The sequence below is a fragment of the Sciurus vulgaris genome (assembly GCF_902686455.1).
Source record: "Sciurus vulgaris genome assembly, chromosome: 16".
NCBI classification, from domain to species: domain Eukaryota; kingdom Metazoa; phylum Chordata; class Mammalia; order Rodentia; family Sciuridae; genus Sciurus; species Sciurus vulgaris.
Window position 1 is genome coordinate 64346975 of NC_136477.1, and position 19358 is coordinate 64366332.

A 19358-nucleotide genomic window follows, 5' to 3' on the forward strand; every position below is an offset into this window, starting at 1 on the left:
TCAGTGACAGAGTGCTCACCTAGAATGTGTGAGGCACTGGGATCAATGCTCAGCACCACATGAAAGTAAACAAAATAAAGATATTTTCTGTTATGGTTTAGATGTGGTGTCCCCCAAAACTCACATGTGAGACAATGCAAGGTTTGGAGAAGAAATGATTGGATTATAGCTTTGGTCTAAAAAGTAAATAAATCCCTAATGGGATTCACTGAGTGGTAATTAGAGGCAGGTACAGTGTGGCTGAAGGAACTGGCTCATTGGGGGCATAGATATGGGGTATATAGTCTATATATGGAGAGTGGAATCTCTGCTTTCTGATCATGATGTGAGCTGCTTCCCTCTGCCACACTCTCTCATCATGATATTCAGCTTCAACTTGAGCCCCAAGGAATGAAGCCAGTCTTCTATGGACTCAGACCTCTGGAACCATGAGCCCTCAAATAAACTTTTCTCCTCTACCGTTGTTGAGGTCTTTTAGTCACATTGGCAAAAAAGCTGAATAAAACAGTGTCCATCTACAACTAAAATATGTATGTAAAAAAAGGAGAGGTCTGCAATGCACATTAAGAAAAGCACTTAAACATACTTGCAATCTACAAGATAGGAAGACTCTGACACTAGTTAATTAGAAAAGGGGATGATACATGCATTTGACTAGAGAACACTTGAATGTGTCTTCCTGAATTGGTTTCACATTAATCAAAGACAATGTCACAAAATCAATTCAAGACAAGAACACTCAATGCAACACAACTTTCTGGTCTTTATTCAGTGGTTCAGAAAAAGGGTCAAGGAAGTACCTTGGGTTACAGGAATTTAGACTAGTATGAAGGCAAATTACAGCATTCTCTCTGATTAACGTGAAAACTAGTACAGAACAGACTCATCCTTCCCAGGATTGTTACAGCTCATTGCTGAAACAAGCCTAAAAGAACTTGTTCCAAGAGTTGAATAAAGGGTTCCTTTTCATAAGGACTACTGACTCCCTGCTGAATTTCAAGACAAGTCAGGTAGGAACATTCTCAAAGCCTTCATAAAATTAAAGTTGGGTTAAAGAAAAAATAATAACTGATTACTGAGAGATGCTAAATTATATCCAATAATGACAGTTACAGTTATACTTCTACCTTACTATTCACCAACCATTGTTCAAAAAGGTTTATATAGGAAATGCCTTTCAGATTTCAAACTATAAGCAGGAGGAGGGATGTGATCATTTTGAGTTATGAGAAGAAAACGTTTCAGGAAGGACTCAGAAGAGTGAGGGGGAGGATTGAGGGCCAAGTTCTTTGGACAGGTCAAGTAGCAGATTGTGTCTGAGCCTGGAAAGCACGGTTTGGGTGGATGAATTACTCTCAGATTACGGAAGGTAAAGAGAGCGGTGGGGAACCGGAGGCTGCCTGGGACCACAGCGTGCCGGAGAAGAACCGACTTCCGCATCATGCAGCCGTGGGCGACCATGCCTAATTCCTGGCACAAAACAGGACTCATTAAGTTGCTTAGGGCCTTGATGATGTGCTGAGGCTGACCTCAAACTTGCAATCCTCCTGTGCCAGCCTCCCATGCCACTGGAATTACAGGTGTGTGCCACCACTCCTGATTTGAACTGCAAGGACAGTGGTATGATCCTAGTCTTATTGGTGAGACCCTTTGTCTCTAGCAGTTGAACTAACTCAACTCGGGTCCCGCAGCCAAGGAGGGAAAAAACTTGGAAGAGGCTGCAGTGCAACTGGCTCCAAAGCCCACCTTCTTGACTAGACCAGACTGAGAAAAAAAGAAAACTCGGAACAAGGGATGTGAGGTAGAGATTAACACTAAGGAGCCTTGGACTTGACTCCTCTGTCTTAGAAATGCCTGGGAGAGAGGAGAAGCTGCATGGCGAGCTGCTTGGACTCAAAACGACTGCTTCTGATCACCAGGGATGGCCCTGAGGACGAGGAGGAGGAAGAGGAGCATGGCCGCTTGGATTCAGAGTGACTACACCAGAGCTACAGGCGGTTGCCAGAGGAGGGGCTGCGTGGCGAGCTGTTTGGACTCAGACCATATCTGTACCCCGGGGTCTGCCCGGAGGAGTAGGAGGAGGAGGAGGAGGAGGAGCGCGGCGGGTCGTTTGGACTCGCAGTGACTGCATTAGCGCTCCAGGTGGCTGCTCAGAGGAGAAGGCGAGTGGTGAGTTGTTTGGACTTAAAGGGACAGCACCTGAACACAGGGGGGCTGCCTGGAGGAGAAGCGTGGTGGGTCGCTTGGTCTTTAGTGGCCGCACCAGAGCTCTGAGCGGTTGCTCAGAGGACCCGTGCAGCAGGTCAGTGGATTCAGAGCCACTCAGAGCGACCACTCCTGAACACTCGGGGGGTTATCTGGAGAAGGAGGAGGAACGGGGAGGGTCACTTCAACTCGGAGTGATTGATTGCCCAGGGCTACGGGTGGTTGGTGGGAGGTGGAGGCACACAGTGAGTTTCTTGGACTCCTAGTGACTGCATCGGAATACTGGGTGGCTGTCTGGAGGAAGAGGCGTGTGGCGGGTATCTGGGTCTCAGAGCGATTGTACGGGGCCACAGGTGGCTGCTAAGAAGAGGGGCCGCATAGCCAGATGATTAGGTGCAGAGCAGGGTCCCAGGATCTAGGAGGCTTCTGGGTGGAAGAGCTGCACAGAGACAGGCTTAGGGCGGAGCGAAGGTTCCAGGCCTGCGGGCAGATTCTCTGAGGAAGGGCAGCCTAAGGAGATTCATCTGCGAAGGGTGAGGCTCCCAGGCCCAGGAGGTAGGGCTGGGACCCTGGGAACTTTGCAGAGGAAGGCAGCCCAGCCCAGGCAGTAGCTGTAAATTGAGGGGAACCTCTAGGAGGGTACTGACCAGTGAGACCTCCCCACCGGGTGAGTCTTCCCTGCTGGGTGAGGTTTCCCCACAAGGACGGTAAAACTAGAGACTCAGGCCCAAACAGGCCTTGCCTCAGCCCGCAGCCTAGGTCCCCTTTGGATGGCCATTGGTCAATAAGTGGAGGCACCTCTGCCCACTAGCAGGGATTATACCCCACCTGAAGGCCACCACTCCTAGAGAGGCAGCTTCCTTGTGGAGCACCGCATTATCAACCTCCTCCAAGACTTCAGCCTACTGAAGGCTAAGGGGGGATATATATAGAAATCTTCAGGGACATTGTAAGTCAATAGAGGAAATCTGCAATATCTCAGCGGTCGACTGATACCTGAACAATATGAGAAAACAAGGAAAGAAAATGCTGCAAACAAATCTAGATGTTACATCAATAAAACCCAATGACAGCATGGCAGAAGAAATGACAGAAAAGGAGTTCAAAATGTACATAATTAAAATGATCAGAGAAGCAAACGATGAGATGAAAGAGCAAATGCAAGCATTGAATGATCGCACCAATCGTCAGTTAAAAGAGCAAATACAGGAAGCAAAAGATCATTTCAATAAAGAGTTAGAGATATTGAAAAAAAACCAAACAGAAATCCTTGACATGAAGGAAACAATAAACCAAATTAAGAACTCCATAGAAAGCATATCCAATAGGATAGAACACCTGGAAGACAGAACCTCAGACATTGAAGACAAAATATTTAACCTTGAAAACAAAGTTGAACAAACAGAGAAGATGGTAAGAAATCATGAAGAGAATCTCCAAGAACTATGGGATATCATGAAAAGGCCAAATTTAAGAATTATTGGGATTGAGGAAGACCTAGAGAAACAAGCCAAAGGAATGAACAATTTATTCAATGAAATAATATCAGAAAATTTCCCAAATCTGAAAAATGAAATGGAAAATCAAGTTCAAGAGGCTTATAGGACTCCAAATACACAAAATTACAACAGACCCACACCAAGGCACATTATAATGAAAATACCTAACATACAAAATAAAGACAGAATTTTAAAGGCTGTGAGAGAAAAGAACCAAATTACATTCAGGGGGAAACCAATACGGATATCAGCAGACTTTTCAATCCAGACCCTAAAAGCTAGAAGGGCCTGGAACAACATTTTTTAAGCCCTGAAAGAAAATGGATGCCAACCAAGAATCTTATACCCAGCAAAACTTACCTTCAAATTTGACGATGAAATAAAATCCTTCCATGATAAACAAAAGCTAAAAGAATTTACAAAAAGAAAGCCAGCATTACAGAACATTCTCAACAAAATATTCCATGAGGAAGAGATGAAAAACAAACAAGCAAATCAGCAAAGGGAGGAATTATCCTAAAGGAATTGTCAAATAAAGGAGGAAACAAGTTGTGTCAAATAAATAAATAAATAAAATTTTAAAAATGAACCAAAAGACCGGGAAACCAAATCATATCTCCATAATAACCCTGAATGTTAATGGCCTGAATTCATCAATCAAAAGACATAGACTGGCAGATTGGATTAAAAAGAAAGATCCAACAATATGTTGCCTGCAAGAGACTCACCTCATAGAAAAAGATACCCATAGACTAAAGGTGAAAGGATGGGGAAAAACATACCATGCACATGGACTCAGCAAAAAAGCTGGAGTATCCATCCTCATTTCTGATAATGTGGACTTCAAGCCAAAGTTAGTCAGAAGGGATAAAGAAGGTCATTTCATACTGCTTAAGGGAAGCATAAATCAGCAAGATATAACAATCATAAACATCTATGCCCCAAACAGTGGCTCATCCATGTATGTCAAACAAATCCTTCTCAATTTCAGAAACCAAATAGACCATAACACAATAATACTAGGTGATTTTAACACACCTCTCTCACCACTGGACAGATCTTCCAGACAAAAATTGAACAAAGAAACCATAGATCTCAATAACACAATCAATAATTAAGACTTAACGGACATTTATAGAATATACCATCCAACCAAGAGTGAATACACTTTCTTCTCAGAAGCACATGGATCCTTCTCTAAAATAGACAATATATTATGCCACAAAGCTAATGTTAGCAAATACAAGAAGAGAGAGACAGTACCATGTATTCTATCAGATCATAATGGATTGAAGTTAGAAATAAATGAAAGAGTAAAACACAGAAACTATTCCAACATCTGGAGATTAAACAATATGCTATTATATGATGAATGGATAACAGAAGATATTAGGAAGGAAATTAAAAAATTCTTAGAGGTAAATGAGAACAAAGAAACTTCATCAAAATCTCTGGGACACTATGAAAGCAGTACTTAGAGGGAAATTTATTTCATGGAGCGCATTTAATAAAAGAAGTAAAACTCAACAAATAAGCGACCTAACACTACAGCTCAAAGCCCTAGAAAAAGAAGAACAGACCAGCACCAAAAGTAGTAGAAGACAGGAAATAGTTAAACTCAGAGCTGAAATCAATGAATTTGAAACAAAAGAAGTAATACAAAAAATTGACAAAATAAATAGTTGGTTCTTTGAAAAAATAAACAAAATTGATAAACCTTTAGTCACACTAACAAAGAGAAGACGAGACAAAACCCAAATCACTAAAATTCGGAATGAACAAGGAAATATCACAACAGACAGGATTGAAATACAAAACACAATTAGAAGCTATTTTGAAAATCTATACTCCAACAAAATAGAAAATTTCCAAGAGATCATCAGGTTTCTAGAGACATATGAATTGCCTAAACTGAACGAGGAGGACATAAACAATTTAAATAGACCAATTTCAAGTACTGAAATAGAAGAAGTCATCAAAAGCCTACCAACAAAGAAAAGTCCAGGACCAGATGGGTTCTCAGCCGAGTTCTACAAAACCTTTAAAGAAGAGCTCATTCCAATACTTATCAAAGTATTCCATAAAATAGAAGAGGAGGGAATCCTCCAAAACTCATTCTATGAAGCCAATATCACCCTGATACCTAAACCAGACAGAGACTCATCAAGGAAAGAAAATTTCAGACCAATATCCTTAATGAACATCGACACAGAAATTCTCAACAAAATTTTAGCAAATCGCATACAAAAACATATTAAAAAGATAGTGCACCATGATCAAGTGGGCTTCATCCGAGGTATGCAAGGTTGGTTCAACATCAGGAAATCAAAAAACGTAATTCACCATATTAATAGACTTAAAGTCAAGAATCACATGATTATTTCAATAGATGCAGAAAAAGCATTTGATAAAATACAGCACCCCTTCATGCTCAAAACACTAGAAAAAATAGGGACACTGGGAACATTCCTTAACATTGTAAAGGACATTTATGCTAAGCCCATGGCTAATATCATTCTAAATGGTGAAAAACTGAAAGCATTCCCCCTAAAAACTGGAACAAGGCAGGGATGCCCTCTTTCACCACTTCTATTCAATATCGTTTTTGAGACTCTGGCCAGAGCAATTAGACAAACCAAAGAAATTAAAGGGATACGAATTGGAAAAGAAGAACTCAAACTATCCCTGTTTGCTGATGACATGATTATATATTTAGAGGAACCTGGAAATTCCACCAGACAACTCTTAGAACGCATAAGTGAATTCAGTAAAGTAGCAGGTTACAAGATCAATGCCCATAAATCCAACGCACTTTTATACATAAGTGATGAATCTTCAGAAAGAGAAATTAGGAATACTACCCCATTCACAATAGCCTCGAAAAAAATAAAATACTTGGGAATCAATCTCACAAAAGAGGTGAAAGACCGCTACAATGAGAACTACAGAACACTAAAGAAAGAAATTAAAGAACACCTTAGAAGATGTAAAGGTCTTCCATGTTTTTGGATAGGCAGAATTAATATTGTCAAAATGGCCATACTACCTAAAGTGCTATACAAATTCAATGCAATTCCAATTAAAATCCCAATGACGTACCTTACAGAAATAGAGCAAGCAATTATGAAATTCATCTGGAAGAATAAGAAACCCAGAATAGCTAAAGCAATACTTACCAGGAAGAGTGAAACAGGGGGTATTGCAATACCAGATCTTCAACTCTACTACAAAGCAATAGTAACAAAAACGGCATGGTATTGGTACCAAAATAGAAAGGTAGATCAATGGTACAGAATAGAGGACACGGACACAAACCCAAATAAATACAATTTTCTCATACTAGACAAAGGTGCCAAAAATATACAATGGAGAAAAGATACTTCTTCAACAAATGGTGCTGGGAGAATTGGAAATCCATATGCAACAGAATGAAACTAAACCCATATCTCTCACCATGCACAAAACTAAACTCAAAATGGTTTAAGGACCTCGGAATCAGACCAGAGACCCTGCAGATTATAGAAGAAAAAGTAGGTCCAAATCTTCACCTTGTTGGTCTAGGATCAGACTTCCTTAACAGGACTCCCATAGCACAAGAAATAAAAGCTAGAATCAACCACTGGGATAGATTCAAACTAAAAAGCTTTCTCTCAGCAAAGGAAACTATCAGCAATGCGAAGAAAGAGCCTACAGAGTGGGAGAATATCTTTGCCAATCATACTTCAGATAGAGCACTAATCTCCAGAATCTATAAAGAACTCAAAAAACTCTACTCCAAGAATTCAAACAGTCCAGTCAACAAATGGGCTAAGGAAATGAATAGGCACTTCACAGAAGATCTACAAGCAATCAACAAACATATGAAAAAATGCTCAACATCTCTAGTAATAAGAGAAATGCAAATCAAAAGCACCCTAAGATTCCATCTCACCCCAATTCGAATGGCGATTATCAAGAATACGAGCAACAACAGGTGTTGGCGAGGATGTGGGGAGAAAGGTACACTCATACATTGCTGGTGGGACTGCAAATTAGTGCAGCCTCTCTGGAAAGCAGTGTGGAGATTCCTTAGAAAACTTGGAATGGATCCTCCATTTGACCCAGCTCTCCCACTCCTTGGCCTATACCCAAAGGACTTAAAATCAGCATAGTACAGAGATACAGCCACATCAATGTTCATAGCTGCTCAATTCACAATAGCCAGACTGTGGAACCAACCTAGATGCCCTTCAATTGATGAGTGGATAAAGAAACTGCGGTATATATATACAATGGAATATTACTCAGCCCTAAAGAATGATAAAATTATGGCATTTGCAGGCAAATGGATGAAATTGGAGAATATCATGCTAAGTGAGATAAGCCAATCTCAAAAAGCCAAAGGATGAATGATATCGCTAATAAGTGGAGGATGACACATAATGGTGGGGAGGGAATTGTTAGTGTTAGGGTTAGAGTTAGGGTTAGGGAGGGGGGCAAGTATGGAGGAAGGAAGTACTGTATAGAGGGTAAAGAGGGGTGGGATGGGTGGGGGGAAGGGAAAAAAATAACAGAATGAATCAAACAACATTACTCTATGTAAATTTATGATTACACAAATGGTATGCCTTTGTGCCATGTACAAACAGAGAAACAACATGTATCCCATTTGTTTACAATAAAAAAAAGAAGAAAAAAAAGGTTTATATAAATTAACTTTTTTAACCCTTAAAACCCTGCATCCTTGCTGGTATAATTCTTATTTTGCAGATGCTGAAATGGAAAAACAGCTAGATTAAGGGACTTATTTTAAGTTGCACCACTAGAAGATGAAAGAGTCAGGACTCCATCTCATATTCCATAATCTGTGGTTATTGCTCCTGGGTTTGAGACACGGTTCTGCTGTGTTGCCCTTGCTGGCCTTGAACTCCTGTTCTCACACCATTCTTCTGCCTCAGCCTCCTGAGTAACTGGGACTGTAGGCATGCACTACTGCACCTGGCTCCAGAAACACTTTATCCGCTCTATCCTATTACTATCTAGGCAATCATTTCATTTAAAAATGTGTTCCATAAAAATTATCTTCCTCTTTGGTTGAAGTTGCCTAGTGCAGCCCTTCTTTACTAGGGAATATTTTAAGCTGTATTTAGTTGTTTGGGACGTAGTCGTAAGCTATTACTGCCACCTGCTGGCAATATGTGTTAATAACCTTACCTCTTGAAAGTTGGAAGGAAACCCGTTAAATGAAAATGCTGTGGAACTCTAGCAAAAACGTGATAGCAAATATGACAATCAGTGTTTGGAAAGGTTAACATCCAGGACTGCTTCAGATCCTAGATAATCTACTAAGGCCTCCAGGAAGATTAATGGAAAAGCAGAGGTTTCTTTCTTTCTAATTTTAGATGATTCAAACATCTGCTCTCTAGACATGAATAATAAAATCTTTAAGACAAATGGAATTCCTCTCCGAACCTGACAATGTATTTGACCAGTTCCTTCAAGTTTTCCCTGAGACTAACCATGAGACAACTGAATGAATGTCTCTGATGCAGGGTGTGGCACATGACCTTGGAAGAGGCCAAAGGAGTCTGAATATATCTTATTATTGAATTTATTAGACAGATAAGATATGCTGGAGAAATAATCTTATACTCAAGGATTATATCTAACACTTCTTTTATATACTCATATCGTGAAAAGCACTTAATAAATGCTTTCTAAATAAGTTTGAACTTTCTTTTCATAAAGATATTAATCTCCTTTTAATCAAGGACACATGTCCTTTTTGTATTTCTATATGTATTCCATACAAATTAAGGTCTTTAAAAATAGGATAATAAGACTCAGATTATGAATTCAAAATTAATTTAAGGTCTTTTTGATTCAGTATGTAAGGATAATTCCATCTCTCAAAACTGATTTCAAATTATTTAATAGTATATGAGAGCACTCCATAACTGACAAAGCACCACAGATGTCATGTGATATTTATGGTTTAAGTCATATGGACAATGCCATAATAATTACAAATAGCTGGCAGTTTCACTATGATCACATTTTAAATAACAAAATGTTTGTTAAACTTTACAACACTATTCCAGGGGTACTTGCAGAGGAGAAGCAACTAGCAAAGAGATTATCTTATTTTCCAAATTCACGGCTGGGAAGAAGAGCTGCCTCCACTGAACATAAATAAAACTTCCTCAAAATTACAAAAAAAAGAAAAAAGAAAGAAAAGAAAAGGACATTCCCAGGTCAGAGGTCAAAGCAGGTCAGAATTACTTTCCAATAAGCTCAGGTTCCAGTCTCACTTCTTTGTGACATTACAGCTTTGATAGGTTGGACAGAAAAGAATTCCAAAGTAGAAGTCCAGCACTGTGCTATGTCAACTGCCTTGATTTATTATACTCCTTTCTAATAACCTCACCTCTCAGAGAATTATGAAAAAATGTACAAATGTTTGGGATGTAAGAGTACTACACCACACCTTTTTGTCTGCTTTCATCAATACCTATATGACTTACCTGCTCTGGTATTCAGGAGATAAATAAAATTGGGCTGCTGTCCAAAGTTCTTTATAGCCAGGTGTCTCTCTTCTCCTCTCATGGAACCATCCACATGCTCATAGCTGTAGCCTTTACATAGAGAAGAACAACAACAAACAAACAGATCTTAACTCTTTTCAAGGACTCTTCAGGATATAAAATAATCAAGTCATTCCTAAACTAAATGCCTATGTTGTCCTTTCCATATCCAGGCATGACCCTACTTTAAATAAATCCTATGGGAAAAATCTAAATTAGGGGACAATACATCACTTTACAAAAAAACTCACCATAACACTTCATTCTGGGTTTTTAAAACACATGCAGCCAAAGTTTTGGCACTTAAAACAGAGTTAACATTCAGTTTTGACTATTCCTAGGCAACCCTAAATATCCACCCTCTATGGCAGTTTCTATTTGCTGAGACACAATCCTTACTTAGGCAAGCAGTAAGACAAGCACTTAAGAGCCTGATTACCCAGCATCTGCTTTTCAATGAAGCTTTCAAGCTCTTCACTTATCATCATGCATCAGGTCAGGAAGGGGAATTATAAACTCATCATGTTTTGAGTGGAGATTCATCAATGTGCCAATGGCATTTCTGCAAGTATCCAGGTTACTTCAGTACTTGGAGGGCATCAAGTGGATCTGAGAGACCACTCTGAACTAAATTTTAAAACTCTTAGTTCTGCAGCTGATAATCTACCAAAGGTTCAAAAATAATCCACTGTTTAAGCTTTTTCCCATTATCCCACATCAATTTTATTACATATAAAACAGAGTTCTCAGGTAATTGCCTACATTCCCTATTATCCATAGAAATAATTGGTCTTACCTTCCCCTGCTTGATTTGTGGGATCTCTATACTATCAATATTCATTTTCTTACTAATCCTGAGTAAGTATACGTGTTGAGCTGAATGTTGCAAGACACTGAAAGTTTCTGTCACTGAAACTTGACTTATCATACATTTTTGAAGATACTCAACATTTTCACATCTGCTTCACATAGTGCTTTCCCCTCTCCTCATCTTCTTTTGGTTCTGAATAATGTTTTTGAACCTTTTTCTGTGTAACATTCTCACACCCCTTATTATTCCTCATGGACCTATTTGATCATTAAATCTAAAAAAAGGCTTCAGTAATGTGGTGGCCCAGGGGAGTCACCTCTGTAATCCATATAGTCTTGGAGAATATCCAACATCTGGGTCATTTGGGAGAAAAGCAAAACTGAATGGCCCCAGGAAGGAAAAGAAAAGGAGAAACTCTAGTGGTATTTAGGATGAGTTACCCTCACACAAAATTTATCAAAGAATACAATTTTATAAGTAGGTCAAATGCTAAAGTAAAAATATAAATGTCATATAACTTTCTCAGAAACTACATAATTAACACAAGAATACAAAGTGCCTCCACATGTAGCTGCATCCTTCAGAGCAGTTTTAAAGCTACAGTGGAGATATTCTCAGGGCATGTGTCAATTCACCAGGAACTATGGAAGCTCTAGAGCAACCAAGGTGCCTATTTCTGGAATATCACTTCACTCAATAAAAAAAATATAATCTATCACTTTAAGAGTGAAATAAATAAACACGTGCAGAGTAAAGGGAAATATTTGCTTATGTTTGTATCCCTTCCCCAAGATCTTAAAGAGCTGTGGTCAGCTATCTACTGCTATTCCCCACTTGGGGGTGTAAGTCATTATCATCTAGAAAAGTCTGAGAAGCATCACTTTAGAGAATCAATCCCCTATGATACATTAGGAAACTTACATATAGATAGTGAAGAGAGGAAAAAATTCAAAATAATGCATTAAGAACAAAATCAAGCTGAGAGCTCTTTGTTATCAGATATTGTTTTAAAATTTGTCTGAACAAAGAAGTACAGTGTTGACAAAACAATATTCTTTTTAAGAAAATGAACTTAATTTAATCTTACCACAAAGATAAGATCAAGGGTTGGGGAGAAATTCTGCCAGATTCTAGCCCAAATTTTGGGGAAAGCATTGAGCTTGAATGTGAGTGCCTCAATTCTTATCTCATCTCTTACATTTACTAACTATATGATTTTGGACAAGACCCTTCTGGGTCTGTGACATAAAAAAATTGGATGGAAGGTATTTATGGGTTCTTCTCCATCTCTAACATACCCATAGTAGATATGTCAAAGAAAATTAAGTACAGTGATACATGTAATTAGTTAACTTGAAAAAGATTGGAAAATTTTGCCAAATAGGAAGTTTTAGGTTAGTTCAGGTCAAAACTGGGGCAGTCAATTTAAAGGGACAATTTTTAAATTCTGGTCTTCTGATGCCCAGCTCATATTTCTGGGAAAGATTATTCCAAGTACCCCTTGAGTTTAAAATCAAACCCCACAGGTTAACAACAATGAATGCTTGCTGAAGCTTTATTATGTGTCGATTCAACACAAGGTCCCAGCAGGCAATTATAAAAGAAATGCTCAATGCTGACTCTGTCCTTGTGGCTCCAAACAATATAGCTGGACTGATAAGGTGAACATACACTGATCAACCAGGCAGTAGATTAATGTAGGGCTTGCCAAGTGCTGGAGTGGGATCCTAAATGCTATATGAATTCAGGAAAAAAGGATAATGGTGGAGAAGAGTGGGGAGGGATGATGTAGAATGGGATGGGTGTATTATTTCAGAGAAAGTAGACCCTGAATTAGAGTCTTTTAAAAGAGGGGAACTTGAATCAGTCTCACAAAATAGGTAAGATCCTCATTAATTAGGTTTTAACCAGTCACCAGCTCAGAGCAGTACATATACTTATACCTGGAATGCAGGAAGTCCAGCAGCTTATCCAGCAGGTGAAGTTTCCCACTAGCCTCAATCAGATGGTATCCAACTTCAAAAGGCTCTGGCTCTACACCTGGAAAAGAAAGGGCCTATTCCCAATCATGTGCCCTGACTCAGGGCAAAATTCTTGAATAGAAAAGTAATTGGTAGGCAACAGCAAGAGAACCCTTGCTCCTTTTAATCAATTTTATCTCTTAGTCACATCAATTTAAGGCATTTTATAACTATTTGCTTACATCACTGTTTCAGTGCAGCTTAACACCAATTGCAGAACCTGGCACATCCAAAAAGCCTAATAAATACTTGCCTAGGAATCAAACCCACTCTTTAGGAAACTGAGGCAAAGGGAGATGCCAAAGGTCAGGAAGATCCAAAAATAAAATGCTAAGGCTCTCACTCTAGAAAAGGAATCAAGAAATAGACTTAGGTGTATATAAGTGATTCTCATGGTATGGGGTGGCAGTCAGAATATTCTGGAAGGGGTCATTGCCTGGAGGTTTTCTCTTATTTGGGGCACAACTGCCCCTGAAGCTGCTGCCCCAGATGCCTGAATGTGTTTTCTCCGGGCGCTACTGCTGCCCACGCTGCTTCTGCACACCAGAGGTCTTTTCTCTGGGCATGCCTGCTGTCAACACTGGTGAAACTGGCATTGCTGCCCCTGACATCCCTGCTGTCAAAGCTGCTGCTACTCCTTGGAGGTCTTCTCTCTGGTTGCCACTGCAGCTGCAGTCACAGCTGCCACCACTGCGGTTGCTGATCCCCCACCACTGCCAACACCAATGACTGAGCTGCTGCTGAGCACCTGTCTGCTGCCACCACCCCCTGCTACTTATCACTTCTACCACTGCCCAGAGGTTCACTTCCAGGGAGACTCCAGGTTTGGTTGCACAAGATTGCATCCATTTTGAGACGCCAGTCAGAGCCTGATGTATGAGATACTGGAGGGTTTCCTGCTACTGCCATCTTGGGGAGACAAGGTGCCCCTGACTGGGGACACACACCAGGACCTGGAGGTTCAGTGTCAGGTGCCTGTGGGTTTGGCTGTACCTGGGGTCTTCTTCCTGGGGGTGCTGGTTGCAGCCATCTATCTATTGTCTCTCAGGATTGCTTATCCTTGGTGGTCTATTTCCAAATTCCAGTATCATTGAGATCTTGGGACTGCAACAAGTGTGAACCTAAGACATCTGAGGCCCAGATTGGTGGGATAGTGACTGGGTCTGTCAGGGCCTGTCTGGGCCAGGCAGTCTTGTGGGAAGTCAGAGGCAGGGTTGAGAAGTTTTTGGATGCTGGCAGAGACAGTTGTTCAATTGTCCACTGAGATTTATTTTATTTTTTCCTCTGGCATCTCTCTCCACTGTATTTGGAGCATGGTGTTTTTCATGCACCAGTTTGTTGAGGATAGAGATAGATGCATGGTGTTTTGTAATTCTGCTGTATATTCTTATATTTTTAAATTTTTCTCTTTATATGTATATTTTTCCTCTTTCTTGTCTGTTTCTCTGGATTCCTTTCTAACTTTTTTTCCCCTAATAGTCAATCTCTGTTTGTTCCTCTTCCACTCTTTCTATGGATTTTCGCTTCTGGTTTCTCTCTTTCTCCTTCATGAACATCATGTCCTGCACAATTTCTGATTTCTCAGTGTCCAATATTTGAGATTGTAAATCCTTTTGGCAAATTTTCTGTTTATATTGTGGACTGTGATTGAACTCGTCATTGCTGTTTATAGCTAGTGGGCAGTGGACAGTTATTAGATTTGAGACTCTGTATTGTTTGTACTGGGTGCTGTTGATGTTGGTCTCCCTCTTAAAGGTGGGATACTAGAAAACTTCAGGGACAATATAGGTCTACAGGGAAGAGTCTTCAGTACCTCAGATTCATACAACTAGATGGGGAAACATACAAGCAACATGAGTAAACAAGGGAACAAAGTGTTCCAAACAAAACAAAATGCCCCAATATGAGAATCCACTGAAATCACAGTAGAAGATATGTCCACAAAGGAGTTTAGAATGTACATAAACTGATCTAAGAAGTAAAGGATGGTATAAAGAGTGAAATCAAAGGGAAATTACAGGAAGTGAAAGATCACTTCAATAAAGAGTTAGAGATTGTGGGGGAAAAAAAGCAGAAATACTTGAAATGAAGGTATCAATAAATCAAATTGTACTTGCAATGGAAAGCATCACCAAGAGACTAAACCATTTGGAAGACAGAACCTCAGACAATGAAGACAATATAATTTACTACTGAAAATAAAGTTGATCATGCAGAGAAGAGGTAAAAATCTATGAACAGACCTTCCAAGAATTATGGGAAAACATGGAAAGAACAAATTTAGGAGTTCTCTGTATAGATGAAGGAGCAGAGGTATAAACCAAGGGAATGCACGATCTTTTCAATGACATATTATCAGAAAATTTTGTAAACCTAAAGAATACAATGGATAATCAAATACAGAAGGCTTACAGGACTCCAAATGTACAAAATTACAGCAGACCCACACCAAGACACATTAAAATGAGAATGTCTAAAATACAGAATAAGGGCAAATTCTTAAAGGCTGTGAGAAAAAGAAAGCAAATTGTGTATAGGAGAAAAACAATTCAGATCTCAAATGATTTCTCAGCCCAGACCCACAAAGCTAGGAGATCATGGAACAAAATATTTCAAGCTTGGAAAGAAAATGGATGCCAACTAAAAATTTTATATCCAGCAAGAATAAGTTTCAGATTTGAAGATGAAATAAAAACCTTCCATGAAAATAAAAAAGCTAAAATAATTCAAAATTAGAAAGCCTGCACTACAGAACATTCTCAACAAAATATTCTATGAGGATAAAGAGGGAAAAAAGTGAAAACCAGCAAAGGGAGGAACTACACTAAAGGAATAGTCAAAGAAGAAAATACATCAAATTAAAGCCAGAAATAAACCAAATGATGGTGAATACAAATCACATCTCAGTTATAACCTTGAACGTTAAAGGTCCAAATTCATCAAGCAAAATATATAGACTTGCAGATTTGATTAAAAAATAAAATCCAACAATATGGTGTCTCCATGAGACTCACTTCATATGCAAAGACATCCACAGACTGAAAGTGAAAGAATGTAAAAAAACATACAAATTGTGGAAATAAGCAAGGGTTTCCATCCTCACATCAGATAAGGTGGACTTCTAGCCAACGTTAATCAGAAGGAACAAAGAAGGTCATTTCATCTACTGAAGGGAATTATACATCAGCAAGGCATACAATTATAAATACTTATACCCCAAACAATGGAGCATCTATGTACATCAAACAAACCCTTCACAACTTCAAGAATCAAATAGACCACAGCACAATAATACTGGGTGACTTTAACACATCTCTCTCACTACTGAACAGATCTAAACAAAATCAAAATAAAGAAACTATAGAATTCAATAATACAACAAATAACTTAGACTTAACAGATATGTGCATATACAATATTTCATCAATAAATGAGCGAATACACTTTTTTCTCAGCAGCACATGGAGCCTTCTCTAAAACAAACCACAACTTATGATACAAATAAATCTTAGTAGATACAAAAAAATGGAGATAATACTCTACAGTCTATCAGATCATAATGGACTAAAATTAGAAATCAATGATAAGATAAAAAATAGAAGCTATTCTAAAATATGGAGACTAATACACTATTGAATGACAAATGAATAGTAGGAGAAATCAAGGATGAAATGAAAAAAATACCTAGAGTAAATGAGAATATGGATACAACAAGCTAAAATCTCTGGTACACAAGAAGGCAGTACTAAGAGGAAAGTTCACTGCATTGAGCTCATTTATCAAAAGAATAAAAAGTCAACAAATGACCTAACGTTATATCTCAAAGCCCTAGAAAAAAAGAAGAAATAAACACCAAAGAAAGTAGAAGATAGGAAATAATTAAAATCAGAACAGAAATCAATGAAATTGAAACAAAAGAGACAACTGACAAAACAAAAAGTTGGTTCTTTGAAAACAATCAATAAAATTGATAAATCCCTAGCCACACTAATGAAGAGAAAGAGGGAGAAAACCTGAAATAAACTAAATATTAATATTAAATTAAACTAAAATACAAGATGAAAAAGGAAATATAACAACAGACCCAACTGAAATACAAAATAATTAGACACTATTTTAAAAATTTATACTCCAATTAAAGAAAATACTGCAGACATCGACAAATTTCTAGAGACATACGACCTATCTAATCTGAATCAGATCATACATGATCTAAGCAGAATAATTTTAAGTAATGAAATAGGAAATGCCATTAAAAGCCTACCAATTAAGAAAAGCCCAGAACCAGATGGATTCTCAGCTGAGTTCTACAAGATCTTCAAAGAATTAAAACCAATACTCCTCAAATTATTCCATGAAATAGAAGGAGGGAACCTTTCCAGCTCATTCTATGAGGCTAATATCACCTTGATACCAAAATCAGACAAAAACACTAAGGAAAGAAAACTTCAGACCAATATCTCTGATAAATACAGATGCAAAAATTCTCAATAAATTCCTGGAAAATTGCTACCAAAATATTAAAAAGAGAGCACATCACTATCAAGTGTGGTTCATCCCAGGGATTCAGAATTGGTTCAATATATCAAAAACAACAAATGTAATTCATCATATCAATAGACTTAAAAAGAAGAATGATTATCTCAATAGATGCAGAAAAAGCATTTACAGGACCAATTCATGTTTAAAAAACTAGAAAAACTTAGGGATAGTAGGAACATGCCTCAACATCATCAAAGCCTTATATGCTAAACTCAAGGCCAACATAATTCTAAATGGATAAAATTGAAAAGCATTTCCTCTAAAAACTGGAACAAAACAAGGATGCTCTTTCATCACTTTTATTCAACAATATCCTTGAAACTCTAGCCAGAGCAATTAGAATAAAAAAGAAATTAAAGGTATACAAATAAGTAAAGAAGAACTCAAAATATCACTGTTTGCCAATAACATGATTCTTTATTTAGAAGATCTAATAAATTCCACCAGAAAACTTCTAGAACTAATAAATAAATTCAGCAAAGTAGCAGGATATAAAATCAGTACCCATAAATTAAATGTATTCCTATACATTAGTAATAAATTCACTAAAAGAGAAATAAAGAAAATTATCCCCCTCCCCCCAAAATAGAGAGTAAACTATCCCATTCACAGTAGCCTCGAAAAAAAAAATAGGTATCAATCTAACAAAAGAGGTGAAAGACCTCTACAATGAAAACTACAGAACACTAAATAAAGAAACTGAAGATGACATTGGAGGATGGAAAGACCTCCCATGCTCCTGGATAGGCAGAATTAATATTATCAAAATGGCCATACTACCAAAAGTTTTAAACAAATTTAATGCAATTCCTATTAAAATCCCAATAACATTCTACATAGAACTAGAAAAAACAATCAGGAAATTTATTTGGAAAAAATTAGAGATCCAGAATAGCCAAAGGAAACCTTAGCAAGAAGAGTGAAGGAGACATCACAATACTAGACCTTAAACTATACTACAGAGGTATAGTAATAAAAACAGCATGGTTTGGTGCCAAAACAGACATGTAGATCAATAGTACAGAATAGAAGACACAGAGACAAACCCACATAAAAACAGGTATCTCATAGTAGACAAGGGTGCCAAAAATATTCACTGGAGTAAAGATAGCCTATTTAACAAATGGTGCTGAAAAAAATGGAAAGAATATGTAACATAATGAAATTAAACCTTTATCTCTCACACTGCATGACATTCAACTCAAAGTGGATCAAAAACTCAGGCCTAATAAAAGAAAAACTAGACCCAAATCTATACCATGTCAGCTTAGAATCTGATTTCCTTAACAAGACCCCTAAAGTGCAATATGTTAAATCAACAATCAATAAATGAAATTGATTCAAACTAAAAAGATTCTTCTCAGCAAAAGAAACAACAATGTGAAGAGAGAGTCTACAGAGTGAGAGAAAATCTTTGCCACATGCACCTCAGATAAAGCAGTAAACTCTAGGATATATAAAGAACTCAAAAAACTTAACACCAAAAACAAATAGTCCAAATCAATAAATGGACTAACAGATACATCACAGAAGTTATACAATCGATCAACAAATACATGAAAAAATGTTCAACATTGCTAGCAATTAGAGAAATGCAAATCAAAACTACTCTAAGATTTCTTCTCACTCTAATCACAATGGCAATTATCAAGAATACAAGCAACTGTAAATGTTGACAAGGATAAGGGGGGAAAGGTACGCTCATACATTGCTGCTA

General features: G+C 38.1%; 1 pseudogene across 1 annotated transcript in view; it reads right to left on the reverse strand.

The window, feature by feature from the left end:
• LOC306646441 (chromodomain-helicase-DNA-binding protein 1-like) overlaps positions 1–19358 on the reverse strand; it is a 47288-nt pseudogene that overhangs the window by 11949 nt on the left and 15981 nt on the right. The window contains exons 8-10 of the transcript XR_013766929.1: positions 13022–13134; positions 11395–11492; positions 10208–10318 (exon numbers count right to left, since the gene is read on the reverse strand). The product of XR_013766929.1 is annotated as a chromodomain-helicase-DNA-binding protein 1-like (transcript). The remainder of the gene's footprint in view (positions 1–10207; positions 10319–11394; positions 11493–13021; positions 13135–19358) is intronic.